Raw genomic sequence first — 9,975 nt, 5'->3', positions numbered from 1 at the left:
GTTAAACCCACAAATAGCCGGATTTGGAAAGGAATTTGTTAAACCTCAAAACATCTGAATTAGTGTCTACAGGAAAATTGGATGCTTTGTTAAACTCTAGAAATTTGAAAGTGACTCGAAAACCACCAGAGCTCTTGGACAGTCTAACAACGCTGAGCTGGAATGTGTGGTGTACAGTAAAGCCATGCGAAGTGCCTCATGTCCTTTCGCAAAGGAATCTGGTCACAGTGCTTCCTTTGTTGGATCCGAGGCTGGTGGTAAATGTTGCCGAGTTCATAACTTGATGATTCCTCTTAAACATTTAAAATCCTGATATCCTCCTGGCACAGTGGGGTGTGGGAAGGTATGTGGGTCTCCATGGCAATAGCATAGAATCGAGTCAATTCTCTGTGGGTTTAAGTCATCAGATTCCTGCTGAGCCAGGGACGTTCATAGTACTCCATGGCACTGCTGATGACAGACTAGCCAGCCTGGCTCAATGGCAGTACATGGAAGGCAGACTGGGGAAGGGATTCCTCCTACTCAGCTCCTAACCAAAACCCTCACGGGTAGGGCGGTCCTAGATAGATAAGCAGAGAACCTTGCTAGACAGTGCTCTCAATGGCAAGCTATGTTGTTTTAGCTGTATGAACTCCAGCAGTACCCCAACTCAAGCCTTTGCTCTCACCAATCTGCGCCTAATTCAGTGAGCAGGGTATGTCTCTCTTGGGAGAGAGTGCACATTCCATTCCAGACACAGGACAATTTCCAAGTGTAGGTGATATACATACATTGGAGTCCTGCAGCTCAGTGGTTAGAGCACTCGCCTTACAAGCGAGAGACCTGGGTTCAATTCCCGGCAGGGCGAAACCTTGGGGCAACTTTCCTTACTCCACACACCTGATAATAATCCCTCAAGAAAAATAATATAATAATTTGGTCATCTTCAATCCACAACTGTTCGTGGGACACTGCTGTGCCCAATTGGCTGCCGCGTTTCGCCCACAAATATACAGTCAATTCACTTTACAGCGTATTCTATGAAGTGCTTTGAGACGTATCGGGAACGGAGTCAGGTGAGCGCGGGGCGGAGCTGAGGCCTAGCTGCGGGTATAAAGCCCAGCCGGGTGAGGAGCCGATCAATCTGGGAGCAGAGTCAGGAAGCGCGGGGGGAGGTAAGTGTCGGGGCGGCGCTGATTCACAAAGGGACGTCGGCGTGACGTCACACTTAGCCTCTCCCTCCACTCTAAATGTCTCTCCTCCCACCCCCCTCTATCCGCTACTCCCCCTCTGTCCTTCCCTCCCACCACTCTCCCCGCCTTCTCTCTCTCCTCGACCCCATCACCACTTCCCTCTGATCCAGCTTGGGCACCCTCCGCCGGGCCCATCGTGGCTCCCGGCACTGGCTGGCCCAGAGCAGCAACCCCACGTGTCCCATCATTCATTCCCTCTGCTCAAACCGCCTCCTTAAGGCAAACCCAACTTTGCCTTCCCTCATACGTACCCTCCCCAACTCCACTCACACCACACTCCACAATCATCTCTCCTGTACACCCAAAAATTCTCTCTGCATCACTCTTTCCTCCCTCTCCTCCCTCCAGCAAACCCACCCGTATTTCCTTCCAAAATGTCCGTTCCCTCGCAAATGAAGCCCTCACCATCCACGACCTCATCCTGGACGAGCACCAAGCACTCTGAGATGCCGTCCAGCATAAATCCAAGTTGTTGTTGTTGTTTAGAAGATGTGAAAAGCGCTATAACAAATGCAAGTATTATTATTATTATTTGGAGAACTCTCTGTCTGGTTTGGGAACTCTTGAGCAAGATAATGGGTTTCTGCATGTGTCAGACACCCGGCGAACCAAACAAAATATTAAATGTTTGTGACTGGCAGCCTTGCGGGGGAATTGTAATGGTACATGATAATGGTGACATGTCTTGTAGACACATAACTACAGGCGGGGGAACAACCAGATGCTTCTGTCTTGTGGATCAGTGGCCAATTCAAGGCCACAGTGTCCTAGCAAGGCTTCATCACACTGTTTGTGTTCATTTTAAACCCTCTGTTTGTCTTGCAATTTGTGCTGAATGTTGGTTAAAATTCTCCAGTTCCAAATCAGCGTTCAGAATCTTATAAAATCTTGCATTCATTTTTTTTCAAATCTTTCACTTATTTTTAATTGTTTCTGCCTCTTTTTTCATTATATATACACACTGTATATATATATATATATATATATATGAGATGTTAAACCGAGATCCCGTCTAGCTGTACAGGTGGACTTTAAAGATACTGTGGCACTACCTGAAATGCAGAGGGAGTTTTTCCTGGTGTCAAAGCCAATAATTGCCCAAATAAAATTGGTCACTCATTCCATGGCTGTGTGTCTGATATGGCTGTGTGCAAAAACAGCTGCCACACTCACCCTCACAAATAAGCATCACTTTACTGTATATCCTGTGAATTGCTTTGAAATGTCTCGGCGACACGATAAGGCAGTATATTGATTGCAAGGATTATTATTTTATGCATATATGCATATGTCTTTGCTCACCCTGACACACTTAAAACCCCATCACCGTGCTTAAGAGTATCTGCACCCAAACCGCTGAGAGTTCTCATACGCATGGAAATTTCAGCTTTGCTGCTCTTTCATAGAATGATACAAATTACATTTGAGTGCTGTAGAGGGAATTAAAAAAATCCCCTGCATGAGCTATGAACGCAGAGTAGGGAAGAGGGAGCAGGGCACAAGCTCAGCATCTTAGCACTTGCCTCAAGCTGCACGTGGGTGCTATATGGGAGCAGCAGCAACAACAACTTGCATTTATCTAGCACCCCTCACGCAGGGTAACTTCCCAGAGCTCTTGACAATGGTGGAGCACAACTCCGAGCTGGGGGGGAGGGGTGGGAGGTGACCGTAGCCATGGTCAAATAGGAAGGTCTTCAGGCTCGACCTGAAGATGGGGAAGGAAGGGGCAAGTCGGAGGAATAGAGGAAGAGTGTTCCAGATTTTCAGGGCGTAGTGGAACAGAGGGCACGAGGGACATACAGGAGGCTGGAGCCAGTGGAGTGGAGGCAGTGGGTTGTGGGTTGGGGATGAGCAGGTTGGAGATGGAGGGAGATGCCAGAGCATGAAGGGATTTGAAAACGAGTGTGAGCAGCTTCTTTCCCACATGCACTGTGAGATGTGTTAGAGATGACCTGACAGATTGTCAAATTGTCTCTATTCCCATTTCATCAGTATCTTGGGATTCCTCCCGACGTGAAAGGCGCTATACAAATGTAATCTTGTTGTTGTTTTTGTTCATGATAACGTGGCATCTGAGATACTGAGCCCTGACAACTCATTGTTATAACTGCCTTCTCTGCCCTGTTATCTGGCATTTCACATAGTGCCTATTTCAAAGCACTTCATCCACAATTGCTGTGAAGTAACTCCAAAAGACATACTCACTGCGCTTTATAGTAAATCCTATGAGACATTTTGAGACATCTCAACAATCTCATAAGGTGCTATATCAAATGCAAGGATTATTATTATTATTTGTGGCAAATATTTGTGCATAGCAAGGTCCCATCAACAGCCAACAACTATGAAGTGAACATATCTGTGATATTGATAGCCAGGACACCAGTCAGAAACTCCCTTCTCTTTCCAAATTGTGTCATTGAAGTGGAGTCCTGTAGCTCAGTAGTTAGAGCACTCACCTCTCAAGCGGGAGACCTGGGTTCAATTCCCAGCAGGGTGAAACGTTAGGCAAGTTTCCTTACTCCACACGCCTCTGTTTACCTAACAGTAAGTAGGAACCTGGGAGTCAATTGGCAGATTGGTTTTCTGGGGGTAATAATTCCTTCCTTAAAAAAAAATTGGTTGCTCAATCCACGACTGTTTGTGGGACACTGCTGTGTGCAATTGGCTGCCGCGTTTTGCCCACAAAATATAGAGTCAATTCACTTTATAATTCTGTAAATATACAAGTCAATTCTGTGAAGCGCTTTGAGGCATCTAGAAGACATGATAAGATGCTGTATCAAATGCAAGGATTATTATTATTTATTATTGGATCTTTTATGTCAACCTAAACAGGCAGATGGGGGACAGAACCTCTAAAAATGGAGATCTCTCCTGGCAATATCAACTGGTCCTAGATTATGAACTCAGAGCTCAAAGTCCTATTGTGAGGTTTGAACCTACAACCTTTTGACCCAGAGGCAAACTTGCTACCAAGTGAGCCAGGCTGACAACTAATGCTTCCCAGTTAAAGATAACACACACGCAGAGCGTCTGTAACAGGATATTGATCACTTCCTTACTTCAAGATGACAAATTTGGAGAGACCTTTACACATTCTTGAAGAAGTGACACTTCACCAGTGCTCTGCTGTGGGTCACTGCAGGTACTGCAAGCGGAAGCAATAATAATAATTATAAATTATAATAGTAATCCTCGCATTTCATATAGCACATCATCACAACTTCAAATCATCTCATCTTCACACGTTGGCTATGTTCATGATTTGTTACTGTAGAATGTAGTGACTGTGTATTTTGTAGGCGAATGCAGCAGCCAATTGACACACAACAATGTCCCACCAACAGCCACAAAGCGAATGATCAATTTGATCTGGAGGATTGTTGGCAAGGTGAAACTCATTTTGAATAGCACCATGAGATCTTTAACATGCACTCAAACAGGTAGATGGTACCTCGGTTTAACATCTCACCCAAAAGGGCAAACATCTCACCCAAGCAACCAACATTGCACAGAGCATCCGCTTTGACTTTAAGTTCAAAGCCCCAACATGGGGCTTGAACCCACAACCTTCTTACTCAGAAGCAAGAGTGCTCCCAATTGAGCCAGGCTGACAACTGTGACCACACTGAGCCACATGGCCACTGACACCTTGCTTCACATCCCCCACTATACTTTCCCCGCCATTGGTGATCGGGCTTTCATAGTATATGCCCCCACACTTATGTGTCTGAGTCCCTTTGACTCACCCCTTCCCTCATTTCCTTCAAGGTCTACCTCAAGACCTTCCTTTTTGACTGAGCTTTTGGACATCTTTTCCCCTCTCATTCTCCCCCTACGCCGGCCCTCACCCCAACCCCAGCTTGGGTATAAACCCTCGACTGTACAGTGCTTTGGGATGTTCTCCTGATGTGAAAAGCGCTATTATCAAATGCAAGTTTTATTATTATTACCCTTGGAAAGCGATCCACCAATTGACTAACACCCGGGTTCCTACTTACTGCTAGATAAACATAGGTGTGTGGAATAAGGAAACTTGCCTAAGGTTTCATCCTGCCCAAGAATTGAACCCTGCATCCACTCGCTTGCGAGGCGAGTGCTCTAACCAATGCGTTACAGGACTCCAAAAATAAATACACAATGCCTAGTGGTATCTGAACCTGGCTAAACACAGTGCCGTTGCATCCAGAGGTGGCTGTTTCCTGAGCAAAATGTTGAGAAAAATTTGCAGATTGGAATTTTTCAGCCACCATTTGGATGGAGCTTTTCTCGAATATCCATTGATTACCAATTTACCTTAGCAATAAGTCTTTGCTACACTTACTGCATTTTTTGCCTCCAGGTCGCTTTCATGTACAGAACAGTCACATTGCCAGTCACAACAGCTTAGCATAGTTGATGTCCTGTGGGATTTAAGGACTTTGGGCGTTTGGTGTGGCTGTTTGTACACTTAAAATCTTAATTGCCAAATGACTGCTTTGTCCTGCTGTGTCTCTTCCTCCCTCAACTGACAACTGCTCACTGAGTGACTGATAGCCTGTCATTGCCATGTGCCCGCTGGAGCCTGCAGTGGTTCCGTGACACTGGTGCTCTGCAGGTAACATCCTGACATTGTGTTCCTTGAAAACAAGAGAATTGCAAGGCACTTCAGCGGATGGGCAATGACCTTTTGATGGCACCTCTTATCAGAGCAAAGATCAGCATGAATCAGACCCTGGAGATATCTTTCCATTCCCCCTTGGAGTGGAATTGTAGGGCATTAAGTGTACATGCCCATTTTTATATCCTTATATCGATTATATTTATATTGAGCTACATTTGCCAGCGATTTGTCCAAGTGCATAAACTATTGAGCTCTGTTTGCTCTTCTGAATCTCAAGTGTTTTCTCTTCCCAACTCCCTCACACTCTACCACAAGCTGGGGCTATCTGAATTAGATTACCCTGCAGGCAGTTAACTTTCAGCGTCAGTTAATAGGAACTCGAGGGATCCCAGGACCTTCGAGAAGCCACACAATACCTTCCTCCATTGTGGATCCAAGTTGATCAAAGGACTCCTTTGTTTTCTTGTTTTTAGCCACAAAAAACGTGTTTGTTTTTCTTACACTTCAATTATTTGTTTTCCCTTCCCGCCTGCTTCCAGTAACACCACTGTTTGAATTGCCTTTTGCTAATGTTGTTGGGATTAGTTGGAAAGCATATGCGTGGCTTGCATTAAAATTTGATCACCAACAAAGCTTGAAAATGGGAAATAATCCTTGCTCTCATGAAGGGTCATGGACCCGAAACATTGACCCACTTTCCTTTCTCCGTAGATGCTGCTGAGTGTTCCCAGCGATCTCTGCTCTTGTATCAGATTTTCAGCATCTGCAGGATTTTGCCTTTTAGATAATCCTTGTATCTGATATAGTCTTCCAAATCGGACGGACATCGCAAAAGCCTTCACACAATTACTGTAAAGTGTAATGATGGTGTGTTTTATAGGAAACCGAACAGCGAACTCACATCTCTTTTCAAATAGTGTCATGTCTATCTGAACAGGCAGTCAATTTAACACCTCATCTGAACGACGTCACTTTTCACCTCCAACAAGGCAGCGCCCACTCACACTAGCTTGGTGTCAGCCGAGACAATGTTAGTTTAAAGTGCCTACGTGGAGTGGGCTTGAACCCACAACCTTCGAACTCAGAGGCAAGAGTGATACCAACTGAAAAAGGCTGATGTCCTAAAAATGAAAAGTTCTTTGTCATTTGACCTAGTTGTCTTTATCTCTACTCTATGCTTCTTTCCCTGCAGCTGGATGCTAATCTACATCTTTGTTTTAACCTTGATATCCCTTGGCATTAGCTTGTAGAGGAGATGTAAAACTGTGCACATTACAGAAATGGAAGGTGACACCAATGCACACTCGTGTGTTCTCCAGATCCCCCTTTGGCAATGCCTTCAAACAGCTCAACAATCTCCTCTATAATACTTTGGGTCATCTCTTGCAGTCAGTCACTTCACTTGGTTATTGTGTCACTTCAGATTTGTCCCTGCACAAACCTCTTCCTCATTTCTTCATAGGTCATGAATTTTAAAGGAACAATTTTAAGATAAGCACAAAATACAATGAAAAGTGAGATTAGAAAAAAATTCACTCCGAGAGTGGTTAGAATGCAGAATTCTCCGCCACAAACCAGAGCCCATGAATAATCTTTAAAGGAAGATGCATAGATGCTTGAAAAATAACATTAAAAGGGGTACAGGAGTGAGCAAGGGAGTGGGTTTATGTGGAGAATAATACAATCAACAACAACAAAATTAATAATAATAATCCTTGCATTTGTTACAGTGCCTTATCATGTAGTTGAGACATCACAAAGTGCTTCACAGAATATACTGTAAAGTGGATTGACTGTGTATTTTGTGGGCAAAACTCGGCAGCCAATTGCACACAGCAGTGTCCCACAAATCTAAGGCGTGAGTTTTTTTTCAATTAAAAAGTACCTCCAAAATTAGGGCATATCTTGGAATTGCAGTAAAGTTACTCTTGTTTTCCCTCCTCCGAAACCCTCTAAAATTTGCCTGCACCTGAAATTCAAGCAAACAGGGCTTTTTACCAGCGGGGCTTCATTGTAGAAAATATTGACTCGTTTCATGTTTTTTTACCTCTCCCAATAGCCCTGAAGACTGGCCGACCAAGCCCTGAAGCTAGAAGTTCTGTGCCAATAGCCGGTTATTATCATAATTAATATTACCTAAAGCATTCTTCTCTGTGTTCTTTGGGATCTGTGGGGGCTTAGCTGGGCCGCATAGGGCCAATTCGGTTGACCTAAATCTGTATTGGGAAGTATTATATTCTTTTACAAGGCTCCAGGGAGAAATTGAATAAACTCACTTCCTGAAAGCACAGCTAATCTTTGTGTTTCTACTCTGGTGGCTGCAACTCCCCTTGTTTAAGGGCGAGAATTTTTTGAGCATTAGAATCTAAGCACTGGATTAGAAACGTTTAAACCCGTTTTGCTTGGTCTCAGGTGATCACTTCATCACAGTTCGTCAAGCGTAGGGCTTTGACCTCCAATTTCCACAGAACTGGCTGACTAAGGAGGCTATTGGTCATAGCAGCCTCACTGACCACCGCAGTAAAAAGGCGTAAATTCTCTTTGTCCTCAGCCTCTTAACAGGGAAAGACTCAGCATAAATGATGAACTCGAAAGTCTGCTGTTACTGAGTGGCACTTAAATTTCACCCACAAAATATAGTCAGCTCACTTTACAGTATATCCTGTGAAGCGCTTTGAGACGTCTCAACAACGTGATAAATATCAAATGCAAGGATTATTATTATTATTTGTAGTTGTTGTTTAATCTATTGCGAGTGGGTTTTATACGAGTCTAGAATCCACCCGCACAGTGTGGAAAAAATAGCTCTCTGTGTGAGAAGTATTGCAAAAGTCCCGTGACTAAATGGGACGAAAAAAAAGTCATGCCACATGTTTCCCACTTAAGGCCTTTCTCCCTTTGAGTTCTGGCTGCGGGTGGACCTGGGCTGTGTTTGATTGCAGCAGATTGTTTCAGAAAGCTATGGGGCTTGGAATGAATTAAGTGTTTGGCTGGGCGCCTACAATTTTCTCAGGGGTGTTTAGAAATTATTCTTCTGGCTTTGTGAGGCCTGGTATGAATCATTAGACCTTTAGACTTGGGTGGAAACCTACCAGAACTAAATTACAATAGGGGATGGGGAGGAGTGGGGACCATGCAGCTCATTTACTGCTTGTGTGCAACCTTGGAGAATATGACCTGGAGGGTATTGTAATAGGCAGAGTTACAAAGGGAAAACTGTTTTGGGTTAAAATGTTTTGTTGCATTAAATCATCTTTACAAAGCCTCCCCGCTCCCCCCACCTCCCTAAAGAAGCAGGAGCAGAATTCTCTAAAGACTTGCAATATGTGTGCGCAGAGCTCCAACATGCTGTGGGTGCTGAGGTCACAACCACAGCCCAGGTGTTTATGGTTTTACACGAATGTACAGGGGATTGGAGTAGACTGGATTAAATGCTGTGAGGTATTGCGCTGTGCACTGGTGAACACTAAGCATTTAGGAACATCAGAAAGGTCAGGAATGAGAAAAGACCATTTGACCCTCTCCCAAGCTTAGTCCAGCTGGTCCACCTTAGCGAATTATAAATAACAATGACTTGATCCTTCATGTATTTCTCAATTAGAATCCTAGAAATTTCAGCACAGAAGGAAGCCATTTGCCCAATGAGCTTAAACCACCCAATACTTCCCCACTATAATAATAATATTAATAAAAGTCGTTGTATTTGATCTAGCGCCTTGTCACATCATTGAGATGTCTCAAAGCACTTCACAGAATATTCTGTAAAGTGAAGTGACTGAAAACCTGTGGCAAAATGCAGCAAGTACTATATCTGTCTATTCTCATAGACATAGTCTATTCCCTGCTTTATGCACAGGCCCTTAAGAGAGTTTTATTCATCGAGTGTTTTATTTGTTTCCCTTTTAAATGTTGCAATTAATTCAACCTCAATTGCCATTTGTGGTAACATGTCTTGCGTCCTTAACCATTTGTGTTACGATTAGGGCGACCACAGCCCTAATTGCTGGAACTCCCTGCCTCAATCCCTCTGCTCGCCCTCCCCCCCTTTATTTATCTCTATATCTCACCTTAAGAACTACCTCTTCAATCATGCCTTTATTCACTTCCCTCTCCCATGTCCCGGATCCAACCCCACCA

The 9,975-nt window shown here is 44.1% G+C and overlaps 1 non-coding gene across 1 annotated transcript; it reads left to right on the top strand.

Moving 5' to 3' along the window:
* Positions 1–775: 775 nt before the first annotated feature.
* On the top strand, positions 776–847 carry trnav-uac. Its single transcript has one exon. It is a non-coding gene; the product is annotated as a tRNA-Val (tRNA).
* The last annotated feature ends 9,128 nt before the right edge of the window (positions 848–9,975 follow it).

Source organism: Callorhinchus milii, unplaced genomic scaffold (genome assembly GCF_018977255.1).
Source record: "Callorhinchus milii isolate IMCB2004 unplaced genomic scaffold, IMCB_Cmil_1.0 Scaffold4, whole genome shotgun sequence".
NCBI classification, from domain to species: domain Eukaryota; kingdom Metazoa; phylum Chordata; class Chondrichthyes; order Chimaeriformes; family Callorhinchidae; genus Callorhinchus; species Callorhinchus milii.
The sequence above is the reverse complement of the archived record's forward strand: the minus strand, read 5'-3'. Positions and strand labels throughout refer to the sequence as shown.